The following is a 26464-nucleotide window of genomic DNA, read 5'->3' as shown; positions in this document are numbered from 1 at the left end:
TTGCTTTACTGTTGATCCCTAAGTGCAAAAGAAAAAGAGGGTCAGGGTAAACCAAGAAAAGGTGGGTTCTGGGAAGAAAATGCTGTGTTGGACTGGGGATGGGTTCAGTGGAAGAACATCTGCTTCACGTGCACGGGGCTCTGGTTTTCACTCCCCAGCACTGCGTGATAACAGTGATAAAATAATGGTAATAAATAATGTACTTTTTGTGTGTGCTTGGGTTAGTGCTGTCCTAAGTTCTTTACTTGAACTAACTCCCCACTGCCCCCCACCCCGCCACACACCTGAACAGCTTTGATTATTTTTTCTTTCTTTTCTGAGACAGGGTTTCTCTGTACCTTTGGAGCCTATCCTGGCACTAACTCTGTAGACCAGGCTGGTCTCAAACTCACAGAGATCCGCCTGCCTCTGCCTCTGCCTCCTGAGTGCTGTTATTAAAGGCATATGCCACCAACCCCCGGCCTTGATTATCTTTTTTGAGGAGAGAAGGAAACTGCAACCTAGAGGGTTGAAGATGTAGTTTGAGAACACAGCTTCTAAGTGGCCAGAAGTTGACCCTCTGTGCTCCGGCTTTGAGCTTATCTTCTGTTGGTCAAGCTGCACTCAACCAAGGACTTCCAGAGGTTACTGACTGATTAAGAGCTGTATGAACCATGAAGAAAGCTGTACTTGAGAGAGGGGAGCCTGGGTGTGTGGACAGATATGGAGGAAGGGCCTAGCAATCTCTGCACAGCTGGCACTCAAGCATGCTCATTTTCTCATGAAATGAACAGGTCCGGCTTGGTGGTGGTGGTGGTGGTGGTGGTGGTGGTGGTGGTGGTGGTGTGTGTGTGTGTGTGTGTGTGTGTGTGTGTGTAGGGTCTGGCTCAGTATTGCAGGGTAGGGGGGGTAGGAGGTGGGGGGGGTGTCCGGCTCAGTGATGAGGGGCCCGTCTGGCTCAGTGATCTTCGCGTCCCTTCCTGCCTCTTTCTGGGGCTGATGATGGAAAGCCTGTCTTTCATTTTCACATGCCCCAGGTCAGAATTTGTGTTCCTTTATCTCAGTGAGGGGGAAAAAGGAAGTGGTGAATTAAGTAGCTTCCTGAACCAAGATGGTTTCCTGAATCAAGATGGCTGGCAGTTTCTCGCATTGCCAACACCAGCTAGCACAAGATCTTAAAGTGGCAACTGTCCCAGTTATCATTGAACCAAAGCTGCCTCCTCTTCAAAATCAGATGCAAAGATACACTGTGAGGTGTTATCTTACAGGAGAGTCTGTGTGTCCTGTGCATATATATGCACCTGTGGTGAACTATGATTTATAACTTAGGTGCCGTATGTGATTGACAGCAATAATACAACAGAACACTTATAGCAATTAAGTGTAATGCATGCTTTTTAAGTGTACTGTTTGTTTCTAGAATTCTCCATTTACTATTTTCACTGAGGGTAACTGAAACCATGGGAAGCAGCTACAGATAAGGGACAGGAGTGTGTTGTTTGTAAATGCTCAGAGACAAGTTGTTTTGGTGGCTCTCATGGTCTGCTCTGTGCTCTGCCCTCTTGGTGGAGGCAGTTAGCCTGAGCCTTGCTCTCCACATCTATATGACACAGTGGAGCACCCAGGTGACACTGCTGTCTTCATTGTGCAGTCACAGCAGAGGAGCGAAACAAAGCAGATGTTTACAGATGTGAATGCAAACTGCTTCCTTTCCAATACAAAACTGTAATAAAGGCATTAACCAGTAGTCCTCCTCTTTCCCTCCCTCCCTTCCAAGTCTTACTGGGGAAACTTTCAAAAGCACATAAAAGTAAGGAAGAGTAAAATGTGCCTTCATCAGCATCACCGCCAAGATGCGACGGTACCCAACAGCTTCCTGCATTTGGCTTATCTGTTTTCTTTTTGTGGACACATTTTAAAGCTACCCCAAATATCAAAAGTCAAATCCCCAACTAGTCTATGTATTTCTAGAAAGTAAGGTTTTTCTTACTGTGATGTCGTTAATACATCTAACAAAAGAAAGAACCACCAGAAAGAGGTCATACCTAGACAAATTTGTGCCTCCAGTTACCAATAGGCTTTTACCAATAGGCTTCTTCCAGAAGAGGGCTGTCTTGGTTTGCTTTCTGTTGCCATGACTAAAGACCACAATCACAATCAAAAGCAACTTAGAGAGGAAAGGTTTTATCAGGCTCACACAGATAACAGACCACAGACCATTTTGACAGACACCAAGGCAGAAGCTCACGGCAGTAACTGGAGGCAGGAATTGCAGCAGAGACAATGAAGGAAGGAGTGCTGCTTCCTGGCGTGCTCCCCACGGCTTGCTCAGCTTGCTGTTTTTTTACAACTCAGGACCACCTGCCCAGAAGCGGCACCACGCATAGCGGGGTGGGCCCCCATCTATCAATCATCAGTCAATAAAATGTCCCACAAATTTGCTTACAAGCCAGTTTGATGGCGATATTTTTCTCAGTGAGGTTTTCCCTTTCCAGATGACTCTAGCACGTGTCAAGGTGATGAAGAACTAAACAACACAAGGGCGTTTGATTCCCCGGAACTGGAGGCGCAGGGGGTTGTGAGCCACCTGACATGGACCCTCCGCACGAGCAGGATGTGCTCCTAACCGTCTCTTCAGCCCCCATTAACAACATGTTTTTAAATCATCTTTTGCACAGGGTAGTGCTACAAGAAAGTCTTGTTTTCTTGGTGTCCTCCCTCCTACTGGCTCTTACACTCTTTCCACCTCCTCTTCTCAGGGGTTTCCTGAGCCCTGATAGGAGGGCTTTGATAGAGACATCTCATTTAGGCTGAGTCTTCAAGATTTCTCACTCTCTTGCATAATATTTGTCTATGGGTCTCTGTATTTGTTCCCATCTGCTGCAGGGGGAAGTTTCTCTGATGATGACTGAGCAATGAACCAATTTATGAGTTTAGTAGGATATAGTATGAGTCATTTTATTGCTACATTTGTTTGTTTTTAGAATAGTGGTATTTGGTTTTATCCTAGGTCTCTGGGCTATCTAGTGTTTGGTTCTTTTTCACCCAAGCAGTGTCAGGTATGGGTTTCACATCGTGAAGTGGACCTTAAGTCAAATCAGTTATTGGTTGGTTAACCCCACAAGCTTTGGGCCACCATTGCCCTAGGCAGGACACCATTGTAGATCAAAGGGTCTGTGGTTGGGTTGGTGTTTGCATTTCTCTTTTGGTAGCTGCAGAGTACCTTCCTATACCAAAGACGCTCTATGTAGGTACCAGCTTGACTTTTCCATATTCAATGAGTTGTGTAGGTGTTGTCTTCAGCAATAGAACCTTGCCATCAGTTTGTGAAGAGCAACCTATGGTCTTGGCAGTATCCTGGGTTGTTTGGTGATTCCTATGGGAACTCTTTAGTCAACAACTCAATTAGATGTAATCCAATCCTGGTATTAGAAGCTTCATTTGATAACAAGAGATGTCCAGCTGGAGCTCTATCTGCCCCATTGTTTGGCAATTTCACTTAGATCACCTTCATGTGTGTATATAGTTTAAGAAGTTTCTACTATATTAGATTTCCATACCACCCCTCAAACAGTCCTTAATTTTAGATGTCTCTCCCCATATTTCCTTCCTCTTCCTTTCCCCTTCTCACTTGAACAGGAACCACCCTGACCTCGACCTTTTCCAAAGACTAACTGCCTCTTCTGACACACCCAAGTCAGTCTCTGGTGTCAGAGCAGAACCAGCCAGAGGTAAGGCAGGGAGCAGAAGCTTTCTGGAGGGAAGCCTTTCTTGGGAAGTTTTCTTGAGCCTTTTTGGGGCCTGCTTAAAGTTTTCTTTACATTGTTGACTGGTTTTTGTGTCATCAATCCCGACACCCTCCGCACATTCTTGGACATAGGCTGCGCAGCGGGCACAACCTGCTAATGTCATGATGTCATTTTTTAGCAGCTGAGTAAAACTCTATTGTGTAAATATACACATTTTCTTTATGTATTCTGTTGAGGGCCATCTAGGTTGTTTCCAGTTTCTGGCTCTAATGAATAGAGTAGCAGTGAACATGGTTGAGCAAGTGTCTCTGTGGTAGGATGAAGCATTCTTTGGATATTTGCCCAAGAGTGGTATAGCTGTATCTTAAGGTAAATTGATTCCTATCTTCCTGAGGAATCAACATACTTATTTCATAGGGGCTGTACAAGTTTTCAGTCCCACTAGCAATGGATGAGTGCTCCACTTACTCCACATCCTCATCAGCATGAGCTGTCATTGGTTTTATTGATCTTAGTCATTCTGACAGGTGTAAAATGAAATCTCAGAGTAGTTTTGATTTGCATTTCCTTGATGACTATGGATGTTGAACACCTCTTTGTTTCTCAGCCATTTGAGTTTTCTCTTTTGAGAATTCAGTGTTTAGATCTGTACCCCATGTTTAATTGGGTTACTTGTTTTCTTGATATACATGTGTTTATCTCTACACACACATATAGAGAGGGGATATTAGTCATCTATCAGATGTGTAGTGGGTAAAAATCTTTTCCCATTCTTTAGACTACCACTTGATTTGAATGGCAGTGTCCTTTGCCTTACTTTCCAGTTTCATGAGGTCCCATTTATTATTTGCTGATCTTAGTGCCTGCACTATTGTTGTTCTGTTCAGGAACTTGTCTCCTGTGCCAGTGAGTTCAAGGCTGTTCCCCACTTCCTCTTCTGCCAGGTTCAGTGTGTCTGCTTTTATGTTGAGGTCCTTGATCCATTCCGAGTGGGCTTATAAATGAAGATTTGGATTCCTCTACATGAAGCCATCCAGTTTAACCAGCACTATTTGTTGAAGATGCTGTCTATTTTCCAGTGTGTGTTTCTGGCTTCTTTATCAAAACTCAGGTGTCTCTAGTTGTATGGATTTATGTGTGGCCTTCAATTCAATTCCATTGATTGCCCCAATCAATGCTAATACCATGCTGTTATCATCATCATCATCATTATTATTCGCTTTTATTGATTCTTTGTGATTTTCATATCATGAACCCCAACCTCACCCATCTCCCCATCCTCATCCCCGCCAGGCATCCCTGCCCTTGCAACCTTCCCGCAAAAGCAAAACAAAATTTAAAAGAAAAGAAAAAAAAAAAAACAAACAAACCAGACAGAGCAGAACAAGAAACAAGGAAGAACAAGAAGAAAGAAAGGAAAAAGAAGAATCTTGTGGAAGCTGCAGTGTGGTCTGGTGAGTCAGACACACATTTCACTCTTCAGTCCTTTCATCTTCATTTGCAAGTGCTCATTGCCATGAGTCATGCGTCTGGTCCAAGGCCTCTGTCCTCTGTCACGTCATCGACAGTGGGCTCTCACCTGGGCTCCCCGCCCCGCACCAGACTTCCTGCATTGTTCTGTGTCATGAAGATCTTGCAGTTTTGGATCTGTAGGTTTGTTCCCTTCTCATGCTCTAACAGTTCATAGATGAGGTAGACATTGGGGTGGGTCAATTCACACTGGTCCTGGGCCTGGGTGTCAGTGGACTGGTCCCTGCCAGCTTTCCCTCATTGTCACCCTCCCCCTACCCTGCACACTCTCCAACACTGCCTCTGCTAGCCCTTCCAACACAGCCTGTTCTAGCTCCCTCACACTCACACCACCAGGACCAGCTAAACTGCTTTTCCAGGCAAGGTGCAGGTCACTTTCTTCCAGTTGCCTTAGGGGGCATACGAGGGGGAAATCAGTTCTCCTACTCTCACACCCTCAGGGAGGCTCTTTGGAGGGTGTGATGTTTGTGTTGTTTCGTAGGGGATTCTTCTGTGATCTTCCTAGGTGTGACCAGTAGGGAGCTCTGGGTAAAATGTGTATCTAGGTAGTGGGTGCTGACTCTTAGGAATCAGGATGAGCTAGGAGGGGACTCTGAGGGGATCCACAGAAGGGAAGAAAGCAGGGTGTTCCACCAGGATCTGCCTAGTCCCCTAGGAAAGGAGACAGAGAGTGAGGAGAGGCCATGGCAGGCAGTCAGCTATAGAGCTGAAGACAAGATGGGGAGATTAGATTTGAAGGAGAGGAGAAAAAGTGGAAATCTCAAGCTTAACTACCTATTTGCTGGCTGGCTTGCTTTTCTGGCAGGCTTGGCTGGTGGCTTCCCAGAAAATGCCTGCTGGAGTTCAGGGCTGGGACAGCAGGATGAGAGGAAGGTTGAGGAAACATCTGCATGATCCACTGGAGATGAGGGCAGAGAGGAGGCAGAGGCCACAGCAGGTGTTCTTTAACAGAGCTGGGGATGAGACTGGGGGATTGGATTCGGAGAGGAGGAGAGAAAGGTGAAGATCTACAGTTAGCCTACTTGCTGCCCTGGCCAGAGAGGCCAGAGGATGCTGGCTGGAGATGGAGGCAGAGGTTGGAATAAAGTTGGGGGGAAGGAAGGCTGGAGGGGAAGACCTGGAGGAGGGAGCAGGAGGGAGGGGAAGTTGTAGCTGGGGGAGACTGGGGCATTGCCTTCGGAGGAGAGAAGGGAGAGGTGAAAATCTGTAGTTAGCCTACCTGTAACGATCATTCTTCCCACCAGCCTGGTCCCAGAGCCATGTCAGTCCCAAATGAACACACAGAATGCTATATTAATTATGAAGCTGTTGGCTGTTTACTATGGTTTCTTATTGGCTAGCTCTGACTTAATTATTAACCCATAACTGCTAATCTGAGTATTTCCACGTGGTCTTCTCTTACTGGAGAAAGAGTCTGAGCCGCTTACTCCTCTCTTGTCCTACATGGTGACTAACTGTGCCTCCATTTTTCAGAATCCTCCACCTCTCCTAGTCCCACCTATCTTGCTTCCCTATTGGCCAACAGCGCTTTATTTATCAACCAATAAGATAAACATATACACAGAAAGACTTTCCCCATCACTTATCTGCTTCTCTGATTGGAATGGCCTGTGGGCTCCCAGGGAATGCCTGCTGGAGTTGAAATCCCACACGCTTTCTTTCCTTTATTTTATTTTATTTTATTTTATTTTACATATCAGCTAGTTTCCCCTCACTCCTTTCCTCCCATCCCCTCCTTCCACTTTCCTTCTGTTCCCCTCTCCATCCACTCTTCCTCCACCTCCATTCATATGGGGTAAGGACTCCATTGGGAATCAACAAAGCATGGCATATCAAGTTGAGGCAGGACCAAGCTCTTCCCCACTGCATCAAGGCTGAACACTATAGGGAATAGGTTCCGAAGAGCCAGCTCATGTATCATGGACAGGTCCTGGTCCCACTGCTAGGGGCCCCACAAAAGACCAAGCTACATAACTATTACCCAGATGCAGAGGGCCTAGGTGGGTCCCATGCCAGCTCCCTAGCTGTCTGTCAAGAGTCTGTGAGTTCCCACAAGCTCAGGTTAACTGCCTCTGTGGGTTTTCCCATCATGACCTTGCCCTCACCCCCACTCGCTCATATATCCCCCTACCCTCTCTTGAACTGGACTCCTGGAGCTCAGCCCAGTGCTTGGCTATGGATCTCTTAATCTGCTTCCATCAGGTACTGGATGAAGGCTCTATGATGACAATTGGGATAATGTCAATTTAGGCACCCTCTCCACTATTGCCAGGAGTCTTAGCTGGGGTCATTCTTGTGGATTCCTGGGAGTTTCCTTGGCACCAGGTTTCTCCCTAACCCTGTAATGGCCCCCTTTATCAAGATATCTCTTTCATTACTCTCCCCCTCCATCTAGCCCCCAACTCGACCATCCTGATTCCTCATGTTCCCATCCTCCACACCATCCTCTTTACCCCCCCCCCCCAGTTTACCCAGGACATCTCATCTATTTCCCCTTCCCAGGGAGATCTGTGCATGCATCCCTCTTAGGATCTTCCCTGTTACCCAGTTTCTCTGGGACTGAGGGTTGTAGCCCAGCTATCCTTTGCTTTACATTTAAAATCCACTTATGAGTGAGTGTTTGTGTTTCTGGGTCTGGGTTACCTCACTCAGGATGATTTTTGCCTGAAAATTTCATGACATCCTTTTTTTTCCCTGCTGAATAATATACCATTGTGTAGATACACCACATTTTCTTTATCCATTCTTAGGTTGTAGAGCATCTAGGTTGTTTCCAATTCTGGCTATTATGAATAATGCTGCTATGGACATAGTTGAACAAGTGTCCTTGTGGTATGTTTGAGCATCCTTTGGATATATGCCCAAGAGTAGTATTGCTGAATCTTGAGGTACAGTGATTCCCATTATTCTGAGAAACTGCCATACTGATTTCCAAAGTGGTTGTACAAGTTTGCACTCCCACCCACAATGGAGTAGTGTTCCCCTTATTCTACATCCCTTCCAACATAGGCTGTCATTAGCGTTTTTTTGTCTTACCTGCCATTCTGACAGGTATAAGATGGTATCTCAGTGTCATTTTGATTTGCATTTCTCTGATAACTAAGGATGTTGAACACTTCTTTAAGTGTGTCTTGGTTATTCAAGACTCTTCTGTTGAAAATTCTCTGTTTAAATCCCATTTTTAATGGGATTATTTGGTATTTTGTTGTCTAGTTTCTCGAGTTCTTTATATATTTTAGTTATCAGTTCTCTGTCAGATGTGGGGTTGGTGAAGAGCACTCTTTGAGAACAGCACTTCCAAGTCTAAAAAGTATCCTGTCCTATGTATGGACCACAATTATTTCAACCCTTTTTCCTCTGCTCCGAATTTGGGCCACATCCATTTTTTTTTTTTTGCTCCCGACAGCAGTGAATATCTAAGTACATTAGTCAATCTGCACTTCTATAATGACCTCTTTACAATAAATTTCTAAAAATAGAATAAACACTTACTTTTGGTATTTTTGCTACATAGTGCTGAATTTCTCTGGAAATAAAACCACAGGCATGAGTATACAGTAAATATTTAATAAAGATTCATCAAACAATCAATGAATAAATACACAATGTTTAGACTCAATCATAAAACATTGATAGAAGTTATTATTTTCAAGTGGTAGGAAACTGAGCAGTTTTCAGGAGAACAAACACTTGTATTAGAGTAGTTCCTGCATGTTTAGATGTCACCAGGAAGAACATATGCCTTGGATTACGTCAAAAGTTCAGTTATATGCTTATCTAATGGGAAACTATGTAGCAAAACAATGTTGAAGAATATGAAGTCTTTCTTTATCAACAGAAATTCGGTCTAAGACACCTCAAATGGCAGATAGAATTAAACTTGGCATACACCATGATTTTCCCATATACATATAGCTGTCATAGAAGTTAACTTATAAATTAGGCACAATAATAGATTGATAGCAAGAGTAGGATGTTTATAGTAATATTGTAATAAAAGTTATATGAAAATGCTCTCTCCCTCTTACTCCAAATACCATATTTACATTACAATACTGCATTTACTGTTCTTGTGAGGATGTGAAATGATATAATGCCCACATGGAATGATGAAGTTTTGCAGCATCGGGCTATTGAATGCACAAGGGTGACTTGAACACAAGCACTACAATGCCTTAACAATTGTTCTGATAGAGTTAATTGCTAGACAAATAGCAGGCAGGTACTATGTGCAGAATGGACACACTGAGCAAAGTTAAGACTCACAGCCCAAGTGGGATGGAGCAGGATGGCACAAGATTTCATCGTGTCATTTAAAACTTATGCATTTTAAAAAGATTTATTAATTACGTAGACAATGTTCTGTCTGCATGTTACTTGCAAGATAGAAGAGGGCACCAGACCAGATCTCATTACAGATTGTTGTGAGCCACCATGTGGTTGCTGGGAATTGAACTCAGGACCTCTGGAAGAGCAGCCAGTGCTTTAAACCTCTGTTTACTTCTAGGATTTTTTTCCAGTTAGTATTTTCATACTTGATTGTAGGTAACAAAAACCAATGAAAACAAAATTACGGGGATTGCTGTAAAGGCAGGACACCTTGTAAACTATCTGTGGACAAAACAATTCTCTTGTTGAGAGAAAAGGAAATCTGGAGGGAAACACCCTCAGAGTTAAATTGATAATTTATAGAGATCTAGGGGCATGCTAGCTGTTATCCTTAATGATTTGGCTGTAAGAGTCTAGCCATGAAAAACACAACCTCACTTTACAACACAAGCATCTTAGGTTGTAGTAAAAGATTAGCACTCTACCCTGCATTTCATGGACACCCAAAAACCGAGAGCATTTAAGGAAGCAGATCCAGAGAGGCATGGCTGGACCTGTCAGAGTGCTGGGATTTGAGCTTTGGCTTTTTGAACCCAGGATCTCGAAATGCATCGTGACTCCTGTCCCTTAGATTATACAGTGTGTGTAGGTTATCTTGGAAACAATGGCAACAAGACTGAATTAGAATGGGCTTTTGGTGATGACCCCCTAGCCGAGGTGTGTGGGTTTGCTTGAACTGCTCCAGGCTTTGCTTTTGGGGATCTTTGAGACGCTGGTGACTCAGTCCAGGAGCTACATAGAAGAACACTACGAGGCCGTGTAAGAGTGGAACTGTCGAATGATGGAAAAAGAAGTCGGAATCATGGCCCGCCTCCCTCTTGGGATCGTTGCCCTCGAGATGATTACTATAGGAGGAGTCCTCCTCTTCAGTGAAGATCTCCAAGGAGAAGTTTCCCTGGAAGCCGGAACAAGTCACTTTCTAGAAAAGGAGACGAGCAAGATCTCTGTCCCATGAGAGAAACCACAAGCTGTCTCCATCCTTCTGGAGGTCTTGTGGCTGATCTAGGCCAAAGGAAAGGAAGCACAAAGACTGGTTTGCACTTTTGTGTGGATACTACACAACTGTGGCCTTGAGGTCAAAGGCCTTCACCTTAACGTTGCCCTTGCCAGCCTGTCTGTGTGTGTCTGTTGGTAAGCCTGTGAGCTGCCCACTTAGAGTCTACATGAGTATCCATGCCTGCTTATGTTCAGCTCACGTGTACAGCCCCTCGCATTCTTTTCAACCACCCAGGCTCCCATTACCCTCTTCTGTTCCTGGCATTAGCTTAACTCTCATCTGTTATGTCTTAAGTCTCTTCATGTTCTTTTACCACCAGAAGAAAATAGTTCTCAGTTCTGGTTTGCACCTTCTTCCTGAGGATAGATTTCTGTCCTATAACCAGTCATCGTCATCCCAATCACGACACATGGTGAGATTAGTTCACATCCCTTCATTATGAATGATGTGAGAGAGTGAGTGAGGGGAGAAGTAAATACTGAGAGGAAAAGTAAGCAATCGTTTGAGGAGAGGGACTCCACCTGTATCCCTATGACAATTTCGGCTGCAAACCCAGAAAAAGGCAAATTGCTCCTATGAGAGTTTAAACATGATTGGAATTTTGCAAGATAAAATAAGGATTATTATCATTGTTGGGAATATTTCTCTTTGGTGAGCCCTTCTGAACTTGAACAATGAATTTTCAGTATTTACCACTGGGTTGATAAGTTTCAAAGGGATTTTGGAATAAAAGGTCAGTATGCACTAAAAATTCTCATTTCTGACTTCCTTTGCAAATCAGTTTGAATGGCACTACGCTGGGTCTCAGGTTCCAGAGCCAGCATTGTGAGCGCTGTGAAGGAGGTGGTAGATCTGGCAGTAAGCATGCCTTCTTGAGGGATGTGTCATATTCTTCTGTGGCTTGAAAGCTCTGAAACCATGAGCCTAAATACATGGCTATAAATTGGGTATCTCGTAGACTTTTTAAAACATTTTAGTTATCGATTTTGTGCTGTGCGCGCGCGCACGTGTGTGTGTGTGTGTGTGTGTGTGTGTGTGTGTGTGTGTGTATGTGTGTGTGTACATCATGCCAATCAGAGGAAAACTAACAGGAGTGTGTTCTCACCTTCTACTATGCAGGTTCCAGGCATCGGGTCTGTGGCTGACAATTCTCACCCACTGTGCCATCCCCCCAGCTCTCTCTCTTTGGTTTGTTTTTTTAAGTGATAGAAAGCCGGCTTACACAACCAGTCATTCTTTTCTTCTCAAAGGGTTCTATTCACATAGCTCTATCAAGTGTGCTATGGGAAAGGCTTCAGGAAGTTGGCAAACCCCGGGGAGTGTGTCCTGGTTTCCCTGAGGTGGGACAGTTAGCATGGGAAGGTGGCACACTAGGAAGAACTCAGAGGACAAAGCCTGTCTGTGGAAGCTTTGTTCTAAATATACAAACACGGAGCCTCCGAGAATGAACAGATCTGCAAGGCTGCAGCTTGATTTAGTAAGTTCATTCCAGAGTTACAAATACAATGGATGATTAAAAGAAACTGAGTTTCTACAAGGACAAGCCGAGCACAAAGAGTTCTTTGATTGTGCATAACACACACGAAACTTCACTATGACAAAACCATTTGACTGACGGCACTCAGGTCCTCCTCCTCTTTAGAACAGCAATTTGAACAATAAAGAAATTATCATTGTGCTTTCTTAAGAAAAGCACATAGCTTTTTGTTTTCAAAATGCTCATATATGTTAATGGATGGCTTTGCACTTGCGGGGAAACATTCACTTGATTGTTTGATACAGTTGGAGGTAAGGACTCTACCAGCAATGACCACTAGCTCAGACACAGATGTAGAACAAATACTTAATGAGTATTAAAAAGTCTCATGTCATTGAATTAGTATAGATTGGAACCAAAAGCACTGTCTATGGATTATATCTCTGCCTGCGACTTTTTTGGAGAAATAATTTCTTTCTCTTTCGAGTTCTCAGAGAGTAGGCTAATTAAAGCAAGTTTTTGATCAGATAGTTTATACAGGCCTGCCTGGGGTTCTGGTTTTATTACTTAAAATCTCAAGATTTCCTGAATCTTGGTTAAACTGGGAGCATTAGTAAGTCTACCTTTTGTAGTCATAAATTCCTTTTTGACATACTCTACAAGAGACGTAACTTTCACCAGACTCTGTTCTGAGTTAAAATCAGCCGCCTCATATCCTTTTCCTTGTCTGTCTTCTTCAACAATACTTTATTCTCTCGTCTACCCCATAGCTCTGGGTATCTGAAGACTGTACCCCGCAGTCCGCTCCACAGTTCCCTAGTCTCTTCTTCCTTCTCTGAGTCAAGCTGACCCACCCTTCACCTGCTCCTCGGATATTCCTGTTCTATTAACAACCCATTATTCTCCACCGGGCAGGCTCATCTGACTAGATCCCTCAAATAACTCACCAAGTTTAGTTCATACCCCTGCTCATTGCTGGACAAAGCCCATGAGCCCTATGCCATGCCCTATAGCATGTTCTCATGTGGAGAGATTGACATTTCTTGAGCTCATTTGGCTGCTACCTCCCACTGTTGACTAATAATAATTCATGTCAACAGAGAAGCATGGAGAATTTTTACACATGCTGTTATTGGAAATCCTACTATCCCAAGATTGCACAATTGGCCTTTAGATCCAAATACCACACATTGATCATTTAAAGTGAATCCATTATTCCAACCCATGACTCCAGCTTTGGATCGTAATTCTATCACCTAAATTACTCACTCCAGCAACTCGGTTCCAGGTTCATGTAGTCTGCAAATGTTTTCAATGTGTCAACATCTGTAGTCATTCAAGTAATTGGCAGAACTGTTAACCAGCTCAGGAGGGTCAGTCAGTGATAGCTGTTTCTGCACAAAAACAGGTACTTTTATACATTTTTATTTTTATTTTATTTTATTTTATTTGGTTTTTCAAGACAGGGCTTCTCTGTATTGTTTTGGAAGCTGTCCTGGAACTCACTCTGTAGACCAGGCTGGCCTCGAACTCACAGAGATCTGCCTGCCTCTGCCTCCCGAGTGCTGGGATTAAAGGCGTGCGCCACCAACGCCTGGCTTTATACCTTTTTAAAAGTACCTGTGTACTTTATTTAAAATAATCTCAATGGCCTTCCTTTCCAGATTTTTGAAGGGAAGCTAAAATTTGGAAGTACAAATATGATGTAGCAATACTTCCTTCATTTTCGACCACAACATCAGTAAAACAACTATGCAGATCCATGAACATCCCTGGGGTGCACTCTCAATCACTCAAGTACCTTTCACAAGAGCGCATTTCATCCCAACAATGCTACCCTGGTGACCAAGACTTTTTGAAAGATGCTAATAATCAGCTCTTTCATGACCCTGGAGGCAAGCATTGAACTTAATGTGAACAGTGTACCTGTGTTGCTGGTTCCTCTTTGAATGTACACACTAGGCTTGCATTTGCCTCTCTCTGTTGAAGTATAGCCATGTGACTTGCATTATCCCAAGACACATGTGCAGTGAAATGCATTGCATACTAGCAGAAGCTTTAAAAGCCAGCCATGAGAGGTTTGCCACATTTCCTTCCCACCCTTGTTTCAATGAAACCTAAACCCATGTCCTTGAGAAAATACAATGACCAGATTCCCCCTACTGATCCTCATTAGACATGCAGGTTGGAAGGAAATGCCCACTCTGAAACTGGAAGCATTATTGTTACATTAAGGCTGTGTCTTAGGGTTACTATTGCTGCAAGGAAACACTCTGACCAAAAGCAAATTGGGGAGGGAAGGGTTTATTTGTCTTACACGTTCACATTGCTGTTTGTCACTGAAGGAAGTCAGACAGGAATTCAAACAGGGCAGGAACCTGGAGGCAGGAGTTGATTCAGAGGCCATGGAGGATGCTGCTTACTGACTTGCTCCTCATTGCTTGCTTAATCTGCTTTCTTACAAAACTCAGAACCATCATCCCAGGTATGGCACCACCCACAGTAGGCTGGGTCTTCCCCCATCAAGAACTAATATTAAAAAAAAGCCCTTCAGGTTTGCCTAAAGCCCCAACTTTTGTTTTTCCTACAGCCCAGACTTATGGAAGCATTTTCTTAGTTGATGTTCCTGCCTCTCAGAGGACTTTAGCTCGTGTCAACTTGACATAAAACTATTCAGCACAGGATGTAAAAGTAGAAAAATACATGGGCTTCTGTTTGCAGAGAGCCAAGACTACAGAGGGAGAGAGAAAGCACATCCACGAATATGAAAGTGAGGACTGAAATGAATAAGGTTAAGATATAAATTGGAAAGTTGAGCTAATTAGCAGTGATGTGTGGTGCTCCAAGCAAGCTGCTCAGACAGTGCATGGAGTCAAGAAGAGGACAGCTCAACATGAACTTTCTGTTCCTTAGGACCATTTCACTCCCATTGAACCAAAGGACCCTCAGGATTACACAGTTTACCGAAAGGTATTCCAGATAATGGCTCTCCAGATATGTTGACACTTCCCTTTTAAAGCTGTAATAAAGGTGTGGGCTTGATTTATGGCACCATTTTACATGTATTTGATTTTAGCCTTTTCAGCAGCTAGTGCTAACAAAGCACTTAGGCTTGTCTTTAATGGATGTGTTATAGGTCTCTGTCCTTCAGAACCGCAGACTTGCAACACTCAGTACAGACAAAGAACTCACTCTACCCAGGAGTTTGCCAGGAATCTCAGCAATTTTGATAATGCAGATAAAATGGAGCTGATCTAGGCACCCACTTAAAATGTGATTTACTTTCTCCCACGGAGAGAGGGGTCTATGGTTATAGCCATAAAAAATAAATACTGACCTGAATACTCAATATCAATTAGAGTGATCTAACAAAACTATGGCCTTATTTCTTTTAGAAATATATTAAGTATGTCATTTCACAGGGTTGGAGGAAGTTTGGTATTAAGTAGAACATTCATTCATCAGAGGTTTGCCAAGCACCTATTCTCCCAGGGACAATGCTAGAAGTTGGCTTCTTATTAATTGGCAAAGGGTCTGTCTTGAAGGAGCTTACAGAATAGAGGAGTAGGGTGGAAAGATAGGCTTGTTTATTTTGAGACAGGACCTTTACTGTGCAGCTTGGGATGATGTTGAACTCACTATCCTCCTATTTCAGCATCCTGAGTGCTAGGACCTTAGTCATGTACCTGCTTGGAAAGCCTAGGAAAAGGATGGCATTTCTACACCTTGAGCCTGTGATGGATGATACAGTCATGCAGATTCCAGGCATGTCCACTATGATCATGATGGGAAGCACTTATTTCCCCCCTTGGCAGCATTAGCAACAGTCCCCTCCACACTTCCACATGTACACATTTGAAAAACACCAAGGTCTACTAACCCTCCCCTCCTGCTCTCTCTTGCCACTATAAATGAGCTAAAAGTAACCAGTAATATCCACAATGTGGCCTGGCTCCAATCTGCTTTGAAATTTTCTCCATAGGACATACTATTCCATTGCACTTACACTTGGCCTCCCATAATACATCAGGGTCTGATCAGATTGTGTTCTCATCCTTTACCAGGGTGTCACAAGGAACACCTGCAGTCAAAAGACTCCCCATTTCCACCTGAACTCTCATTGGTGTCATCTCTACTGTCACATTTCTGCCAACGGTCTGGTCTTCGGATAGCCACCAAAATTGATGTTTCTAGCCAACTTCCCCAAATTTCTCCAGATGCCTCTCATAAACCCACTCCAACACAGTTCCCACATGATCAGCCATGACAACTCTACTGCCTTGGCAGCAGTTTTCTGTGGTAGTTACTTCTGACACTTGAACAAAATACTTGGGATAGACAGTTTATAAATAGAGAAAGGTTATTTGAGCTTGTAGATCCAGCGGTCCCAGTCCTCAGTTTCCCTTTTCCTCTGAGCTTGAGACAATGGAGCGTGGCACAGTGGAAGTACATGACAGAAAAACTGCTCACTTGTGGCTAGGAAACAAAGGAGCAAAAGAGAAATTGTTGGGCCCCAGCCCCACCGGGTCTCTGTGAGTTGCTGGTCAGCCTACAAGTGCAACTTGTTTTCCAGTCCAAGTGCTTCCTGTTTTCTAGTCCTGGCTTACTGCCCTGGCCTTGACCCTCTGACATCAACATTCAGCAGGAGGAAAACACGCTCTCTTCTACCTGGGGTTTTTCCACTGTGCTGTAAACCTGTATATAAAGCTCCTCCCTCCTACAAGAGAGAGACCTCTTAGCACTTGCAATGCTCCTGGCAATAAAGGCAGCTCATGCATTCTCTTAGTACAAACAAGTGGACGTCTGGTCTTTCTTTTCCTGATACCTCGGAGTTGCTTGTGAAAGCCAGGCGCCGCAAGAAAACATCCTGGGGTCTCATGATTCCCTTTTCCCAGTGATCCAAGGACCTCCCAGAAGACCCCACTTCTCCAAGGTCCCAACACTTCCCCAGATGCTGCTCCAGGGAACACTTGAGACCGAAACTATAGCAAAGAAAACCCAGCTGAGTGTGAGCATACCCTGAAGATGGACCGTAAGTTTATGTCCACCAAGTATACCCTACTAAGGGAGAAACACAGGAGTCGGAGGAGATTAAAGCTCAGTGTGTGCCCATCCTGATTGCAGATACATTTTTGAAAACAATTGGAGATGAAATTAATATTGGGTAGACTGCATGGTCCTTTTAGTAGAGGTTAGAGTTTGGTCCCAAATGTCACCCTAGGTTTTGAAGAGGGGATGTGACATGATGAAATTTCTATGTTAAGAAAGTCTTCTGACACCTGCATGAATAATGGATTAGAAGGATAGAGTGGAGATGCGGAACAAAAAAGAATTAGTTATTGTAGCAGTTCAGGCAAGAGGTGACAGTCACCTAGAGGGGAGGGGTGCAGAGGTGAAGGTATGAAGTACACAGACTGGAAATAAATGTTGAAGGGTGCTTTCTAAGCTTGGGTAGTGGCATGAATGTGAAAGACAGTGGATGTGACAAGAAGTCCCATTTTATGAGAAGAATAGAGTGTTATGGATGGATGGTGGAGTTGGGGAGTTGGAACAGAAGGATCAAGCAGGGAGGGAGAGTTAAGAGGAGAAAAGAGAGAACATATGGTGAGAGGCAACTAAAATTAAGGGCTGTTTGAGGGGTGGTTTTAAAACCTAATACAGTAGAAGCTTCCTAAAATATATACATATATGACGGCAGTCTAAGTGAAATTGCCAAACAGTGGGGGAGACAGAGCTCCAACTGGACATCTCTTGTTATCAAATGAAGCTTCTAGTACCAGGATTGGGTTACGTCTAATTGAGTTGTTGGCCAAAGGGAACGGGAGAATCACAAAACAACCCAGGTTGTTGTCAAAAGTACAGACTGTCCTCCACAAACGGACCGTAAGGCCCTATTGCAGAAGGCAACACCTATACAACCCTTTCAACATGGAGAAGTCCAGCTGGTGTCTATATGGAGCCTTCTCCCTTATGTGCTAGAGTCCTTGGTACAGAAAGGTACTCTGCATGCTACCAAAGGGGAAATGTAAACACCAACCCAGCCACAAACTCTTTGATCGTCATGGTGTCCTTCCTGCAAGATACTCTAGGACAGTGGTGGCACAGGGTTGGAAGTAGCCAACCAATGTCTGAATTGACTTAAGGCCCACTCCACGAGATGGGACTCATACCTGACGCTGCTTGGGTGACCAAGAACCTGAAACTAGATAGCCTAGGCATGTATGGTAAAACCAAATACTATTGTTCTACTAAAAGAATGTAGTAATAAAATGACTCCTAATGACATTCTGCTATACTCGCAGATCAATGCCTTGTTCAGCCATCATCAGAGAAGCTTGCTGACATAAATGGGAACAAATACAGAGACCCACAGCCAGACAACTTGCAGGCTGTGAGAGACCTGGGAACACTTAGCCCTCTACTCAAGGCTCAGAGAACCCCTCACAGGATGAAAAGGGCCAAGGGAAAAAAGTATCCTGACCCTGACTTGACCCCAGGACCAGGGCTTGCAATCCCACCAATTCCTGAGCTTGCCCCATAATCCCTGAGGTTACTGAGCACAAAATCCAACCAATCCCTGAGCTTGCCTCAGAATCAGGCTACAAAAACCCACCAATTCCAAGCCACCCTAGAAAGTTCTGCCTGCCTCTCAAACCCTATATAAGATCCTTGTTCAGTTTGCCGCTGCTTCTCACCATAGAGGCAGCCATCTTCCTGGATTCTTCCTTTCCAACAAATCTTTTAAGTGAGGTTTGTTTTGTGGTATGACATTTTCACTGGACCAGAGCCCAGCTGTATCAACCTCTGTCTGAGCCAGAAGGAGCTGAGTGGAGCAGAACTGTAACACTTTCACTGGGGAAACTTTCCCCTAGCAAGAAGAACAGAGTCCTTACGTGATGGGGATTGCCTTTCTATACGTATGTTTCTCTTATTGGTTGGTGAATGAAGCACTGTTTGGCAAGTGGCCAGGTAGGAAGGATAGACAGGGCTAACAGATGAAGAGAATTCTGGGAAGTGTAGACAGTGAGGGTTTGACATGTGAGCTGGGGGAAGAGAGGACTCAGTCAGGCATTCTTCAGGAAGATAAGACCATGTAGAAATACATACATTAGTAGTCATGGGTTAATAATTAAGACAGAGCTAGTCAATAAGAAGCCCAAGACAACAGTTTCATAATTAACATAGCATCTGTGTGTTTATTTGGGACTTTCAAGGGCAACGGGACCCTGCCGGGACAAAGAACCACACATTACACTTAAACACTGGGGGCCCTGAGCAGAGCTGTAACACTTCTCTGGGGCAGAGCAGTAACAACTTCTCTGGGGAAACCTCCCCTGCAGGAGAAGAGTTATTACACTTGCATTGGGGAAACCTTTCCCTGGAGCGGGCGGTAAGCTGTTATGCTTGCAGTGACTTTGTAGCATTCCTTGGTTCCCTACTGTCAGGATATGCAGCCAGCTGAGCTGTTAACACTTACACTCAGAAGAGGAGGTGGAAAGAGTATAAGAGCCAGAGGGGATGGAAGACACCAAGAAAACAAGGCCCTCTAAAATCCACAAGCTCTATGCACAAATGAACTCAAGGATACTGAAGCAGCATCCACAGGGCCTGCACAGGTCTGCATCAGATGGGGTCCTAGAGCTGAAAGGAGAAGTGGACACTTGCATCCCTAACTGGAAGCTATCTCCAATTGATAACCACTTGCAAATGAGAATTTAGTTTCCTCCAGGGGAGTCTCACTGGGGAAACTACTCTGAAGGGTAGGCTGCCTGCCCAGTGGTCGACAAAAAATGAACTCAATGACGTCTTTGGAGGTTCCTTGTCTTATAATGTTGCATCAAGGCTTTTTTAAAAATCTTATCTTTTATTTTTAATTTTATTTATATATTTTTCTTTCTTTTTACCATATGGTCCTTTACATACATACATATACAAGTAGATCTCTGCATCTGTATCTGTTTCGTGTGCCTTCTCTTGGGTGTTTTCCTTCTGTTTGTTTTGTCCAATTCTAATGTGTTAGTTTTTGTTCTATCTCATTTTGCTTTATTATTATCCCTTAAAAACCTGTTTGTTTCTAATGAGAGACAGAATCAGATGAATCCAGATGGGAGGGGAGGTGGGAAGGAACTGGGAGGAGAAGAGGAAGGGAAACCATAATAAAAGAAAAAACAAAGTGTGGGAATTGCCTGGGAGAAAATGTTAAGTGAAAAAAAGCCAGGCAGTGAAATTATGTCCATGGGGCCTAGTTTTATACAAAACAACCCAAAAACAGACGTCTATTAATCAAAAACAAAAGAAAATGCCAAAATGTAATTTGTTTTCTCTGAAAGCTGGAGTCCTGTTCATTTTCATTTAATTTTTTTTATCTATTCCCCCAAATTGTCTGTAGGAAGTATCCATTACTTTTATGATCAAAATGTTTTGAACAAATGAAAACATGCAAGATGATATATTAATTTCAGCAAAATGGGGCATAATTTTTGGAATCACTGTTTCATTTTCTTGAAATGAGATGCTTTAAAAACAGATTAGTGTCATACTTTTGTGGCCATGCCAAATTTTTCTGGAGGGATTTTGATGAATGGAAGCATAGGAACGAGTTAGACAAGCCATCACTAATCTGCCATACATGCTTATTTTTAAGACCCAGTTTCAAGAACCCCCCCTCCCCCTGACAATTTCCTCTGAACCCTGCCTCACCAACACTAATTCAGTACAGTCACCACCACAGTGTTGCAAGTGCCTGTTTCTTTCCCTTCCTGGATGGTGCCAGAGTCAAGCGTTGGTAACTTTGGACTGCAGAAACGCTGAGCGCACGAGTAACCGAGCACCTGTCTTATCCGGTCTCCTTCTGAAGTCCTTGCGCCAAGAAGACGGAAGCGGCTAGGTTAGCCTGGATGGGCTGACAGCTCCAGAGTGAGGCAACTCAAGTCAGAATAAGGGATGGGTTTGGTCTTCACAACCTCTGCGGGTATCTTTCACATGTTCCCCGTTCTCCTGTTGGAGGCCGCATCACCATACGGCTCTCCGCATCTCCCAAGAGAGAACCACAAAGCAGGAAGACACCCAGGGGCCAGCTCCCTGTGTCCTCTGGTCCTGAGCCCTATGGCTCCGCTTCTGCTGAGGTCCTCTGACCTCATAACCCTAATAATAGCACAGCAGCCGGATGGTGCAGGATGCTGAGGAGAGGGGCTTTTGTTTCTTATGTGGTAGCACAAATGGATGGGTGGCTGGCCACAAGTGAGGGCTTTGCTGACAAACAATTGCCGCTGTGACCGGGTTCCTGAACAGATGGCTGCAATACAGGACTCCTCTGTCAACTGCAAATTCCATTCCTATGGTGTAGCACTGACTAATAAGACATAGGTCACACTCCGGCTGCGCCACGCCACGCTCACAATTCCTGTTGGAATTAGCGGGAGCTGTGTGTTCACAAGCTGAGGGCAGTCTGGGTGAAGAGGAGAGAGGGGAAGGGAGAAGGAGGGAGGAGACTGAGAAATAATGAACACTCCTTTTTCTCAGGAGAGAAGACTAAGGATGTCCCAGTGTGCTCTGGGATGGCCTTTTCTTTGCTGTTATGAATCGCTCCCCTAATAGAAGGAATGAACAAGTACTCTGTCTTAAATCCCATTTAACATTCGTGACCAAAATAACTGAGGTTTTGCCCTAATCTAGCTTGCTGGGTGCTGTTTTGCAGCCCCAGGGAGAGGATCATTCCAGTGGAATTTCTTCCGGGTGTTTAGAGTGAAGGGAGTGTCAGTGGAGAAAACGAAAAGCCTGCTTCCATTCCAAGAGAGTAATGAATACAGCCGCCCTCTAGGCCTGATTCCCTTTGCGGCAAAAGGCTCATCCTGGTTTTCTGAAGTGTGTACCTCCCAAGAGCCGTCCAAGGTCACCAAGACTAGCCTCTTTGTGGGTAAATCTCAATTTCTATTCTTTTTCCTCCAAAGGATTGGAAAGATGCTTCTGATTCATCCCCAGATTTGCAGTCTGTTGCCAGGGAGCTATCTCCATAACAGACACTGTGCTGAGTGTGTTTTCTAGTCTATGTAGAGGCTCTTCCTGGAAGGGTAGAGAGGATTCAGTTGGATGGTGGGACAAAACCAGGCTGACCATAGACATCTTACCAGCACTTTTGGACAGTCCAGGGCCTACTGTGTCCCAGGAGTGCCACACCTTCCAACCTGAACACCATTCTTAATACAATGTCACATATTTTCATATAGGGAAAATGCTTATACCTTCTTTTAAAAAGATTTTCAGATAGTTTTTGATAATTCTTCACCCTGTCTTATCCCCTCCTTTATCTTCCACCCTGCCCCCTCCTTTTCCTGGGCCTCCTAACTTTCATGTCTTTTTGTTTTTGCCATGTGGGGTCCACTGGTTCTAAGAAAGGCCATTCCTGTGGGCATGGGTGTAAAGTTATCTATTTAAACATGAATAGCTTACCAGATGCTGTGTCACTGAAGACAAGGACTTCTCCAGGCCCCTCAACCTCACCCCCTCCAGCTCCCCATGGTGGGGCATGGCCCCATGACTCCTCCTTTAGTTATGACTGAACGGTTGCAGGCTTAGTCTTATGTGGGCCCTATGTCGTGTGTGCCTCACCTTCTGCAGGTTCATGAATGCTGCGGCCATACCCTGCTCATCAGGCAGCCCTCCTCCCTACCATTTGGCACTTCCTTTATTTTTATTGTCTCCTATGATAACCCTGTGCCTTAGAGGGACTAACGTGGGTATGTCATTTAATGCTAAGCACCCAACAGTCTTTTGTTTGCAGCACCTCGACCAGCCATGGGTCTCTACCTTAACTGCTGTGTGCTGCAAAGGGAAGTTTCTCTGGTTAGAGCTGAGGACAGCCCTAGTCTATCGGTATAAACATAAATATTTACGTACTTTGATATGTCTTTTCAGTCAAACAAAGGCAGAAGGTTCACTCTTAGTGTGGACCTTTGACTAGACCCAGACTAGACCCATGGTACTGGCATGAACTCCTGCCTATGCAGGGGGTCTCAGACCCAGTCTTAGGTCAGTTGCTTAGCCCCTTCCTTAATAAGTCACGACACAGTTGAACTAGTAAGTGCCTAGTGCCTCTTACCTGGCAAGCTAGTGTGGTAACACGAAAGATCTGAAGCCAGGGAAGACCATTTTGCCAACTTTCCTTCCACAATTACCTGCATGACAACCTCTGGTACTGTGGAAGCTAGCCAGCAGAGAAAAAGCTTTGGGTCAGTTGCCACACAATTTCTAAGTATTCTGCAACCAAGGTGTGTTGTATTTTCAATAATAGGGCTCTATCATCCGGTTGTAACACACAAATATTAAACTGCACAAAATATGAATGTTCTATGACATTCTATTGAAAGAGAAATCACTTACAAGGGTTTTGGATTTTTTGGTTGTTGTTTTTGTCAGGACTGCCAATCAGGCCTGTCCTACCATCTGGTTCACAAATAATCACATGGAGACTTATTATTATTAACTATAAATGCTTAGCTGATACCTTAGGCTGGTTACCTACTAGCTGTTAAAACTTAAATTAGCCCATATTTTCTTATCTACTCTCTACCAAGAGGCAGTACATGTTTCAGCACAGTGTGTTCATCTCTTGCTCTCCGTGCATCTCACTATCAACTCTGCCTTCCTTCTTCCCATGTCCTCTTTTTGTCTGAAAGTCCTGTCCATCTGTTGGCCATCAGCCTTTTATTAAACCAATCCAAGTGACAAATCTTCACAGTGTGCAAAAGGATTATTCCACAGCAGTTTTCCTTCTTGATTTCTTCAGTGATCCAATCACCATTCAACCATTCAAACAGTATGTTGATTCAAACAGTATGTTGATCAGTCACCACATGTTTGGGTGCTTATATAGTTTCTATTGCTATTTATGTCTTGCTTTATTCCATTGTGATCAAATAAACTGTAAGATGTTATTTCAGTTTTCTTATATTTGTTGAAGTTTGCTTTATGTCATAATATATTACCTATTTTGAATAAAGTTCCATAGACTACTGAGACAAGTTGTGTATTCTTTAGTGTTTGAGTAGGACAGTCTGTGTATGTCTGCCGGATCTATTTGCATTATGGTGTCACCTAATGTTTCTCTGTTTATTTTTTGTCTAGATGAGTTGTCTCATCATTAAGAGCGAGGGATTGGAAGTTACCCAATACTACTGTGTTGGGGTTAATCTGTAACTTGACATCTAGCAGTATTTGTTTTATGAAACCGGGTGCACCTGTGTTTGGTGTCTATACACTTAGAATTGTAATCTTGATGGATGTTCCCCTGAGTATAAAGTAACTTTCCTTATCTCTTCTGATTCACTTATTTTTTTGAAGTCTTTTATGCCAGATATTAGAATAGCCATGCCTGCTTGTTTCCTAGCTCCATTTGCTTGGAATACCCTTTCTACCCTTTTACCTCTGAGGTAGTGTCTCTCTTTGATGGTGAGTTGCGTTTCTTGGAGGCAGCAAAAATATGGTCATGTTTTCTAATCCAAATGCTAGTCTGTCTTCTTATTGAAGAGTTGAGACCATCAATATTCCGAGTTATTATTGAAAGAGATGTATTAGTTCTTGCTGATTTTGTGATGTCTTCCTGTATGTCTTTTGATGAACTAACCTTGTATTGTTTAATTTTCCCCTGTGGCCTATTGAGAGGGCTTATCTTTCTCTTCAGTCTGAAATATCCATTCCAATATCCTCTATAAAGTTGAATCTGTGGTCATAAACTCATTTATACTGTTTTTTCTTTTAATCATGAGAAGTTTTTACTGTTTTTTAGATGATGATAGTTTTGCTGAGTATAATGGTCTGAGTTGACATTTGTGACCTTTCAGAACTTGGAATACATCTTTCCAATCCTATATGGTTTATTTTTTATTTAAATTAGAAACAAGCTTGTTTTACATGTCAATCCCAGTTCTCTTTCCCTCCCTTCCTCCCCTGTCCCCCATATGGGTTTTAATGTTTCTATCAAATAAGTATCTGTTACTATTATTGGCATGTCTTTGTATGTGAATAGGCCTTTTTCTCTTGCAGCTTTTAGTAACTTTTCTTTATTCTGTGTTGCCAGTTTCTTAGCATTATAAATAAAATGCCATGAAGAGTTTCCTTCCTGTTCCTTCTGTTTGCTTCTCTGTATGCCTCTAGCACTGAATTGGTACCCTTGTCTCTGTGTTTGGGAACTTTTCTTCTATGACTTTATTGAAAATATTTTTATGCCTTGGGCATGGAATTCTTCTCCTTTTCCTATGCTCATAATGCATATATTTGGCCTTTTTATGATATGCCTAGCTGCCCCCCCATGTTCTGTTCATATTGCTTTTGTGTTTTTCATTGACTTTTACTGAATGTTCCAATCACTCTTCCTTTTCTTCAAGCTGTTCCCCACATGATCCATTCTGAAATGGCCTATCTTTGATGGTGATCTTTGATTTGGCTTACTGAGTTAATCATTTCCAACATCATTCCAGTTGGCTTTTCTTCTGCAATTCTCTTTATTGAGTTCTATTTTCATATCTTGCATATATTATTTCATTAAACTGTGTTTTGTTCTCTTGAGTTCTTACTTCTTTGAATTGTTTGAACATACTCATAATTCTTCATGTAGAAGTTCTAAGTTGTTCTCATTGGGAGCTATTACCGTGGAATTAGCAATTTTTGGAGAAGACATTATCTTGTTTTTTCATGTTGTTTTTGTTTATGCATTGGGACTTGTGCATCTGGAGCTAGGTGAATTTTACTCTCTCTCTCTCTTTCTTTATATTTTTGTTCAAATCACCTTTCTTCTCTCTGTGGACGCATTTGATGCTCAGCAGAGGACCAAGCTGTAGTGAGGTTGCAGTGTTGTTTTGCTCTGTGGGATAGTATTTGATGCCACAAGCTGTTTTCCCCATCTTCCCCTGAGAGTATACAGCCATCTGAAATAACACTCATTATCTAAAGATCAATATACCTGTCCTGGTCCATTGTTCTCACTGAATGTGATGTTCCACAGGTCCCTGTGGCCTTCCCTGTGTTAGCTCCTGTCTACTCCCCACTTGTATTCTTTCATCAAGTGTTGTGGGTTCCTGTACACATGGCTGCCTTACACAAGTTCAGATCCAGCCCACTCTGCATGTTTAGAGTCTCTACTAGGAGTTCTAAGTCCACATGCCCCGGAAGATCCTGCCCTGGGAAGGTCTGGTCCACCTCCACGGCCTCAGCCATGTTTCACGGGCTCCCACCCACCAGCCGCACTACTCTCAATTTCAGTTATTCTTGCTCTTTAGTTTTATCATATACGTTTTACCACCACGTTCTCAAGTTCTGCTAATTACTCCGGTATTGATTGTACTGTTA

At 43.5% G+C, this 26464-nt stretch overlaps 1 pseudogene; it reads left to right on the top strand.

Moving 5' to 3' along the window:
* The first annotated feature begins 10193 nt into the window (after positions 1-10193).
* LOC101834980 lies at positions 10194-10648 on the top strand (annotated as a pseudogene).
* Positions 10649-26464: the final 15816 nt, after the last annotated feature.

The sequence above is a fragment of the Mesocricetus auratus genome, unplaced genomic scaffold (assembly GCF_017639785.1).
Source record: "Mesocricetus auratus isolate SY011 unplaced genomic scaffold, BCM_Maur_2.0 Super-Scaffold_15014, whole genome shotgun sequence".
NCBI lineage: Eukaryota > Metazoa > Chordata > Mammalia > Rodentia > Cricetidae > Mesocricetus > Mesocricetus auratus.
Note: the sequence above shows the minus strand (reverse complement) of the source record. Positions and strands in the feature narration are given on the sequence as shown.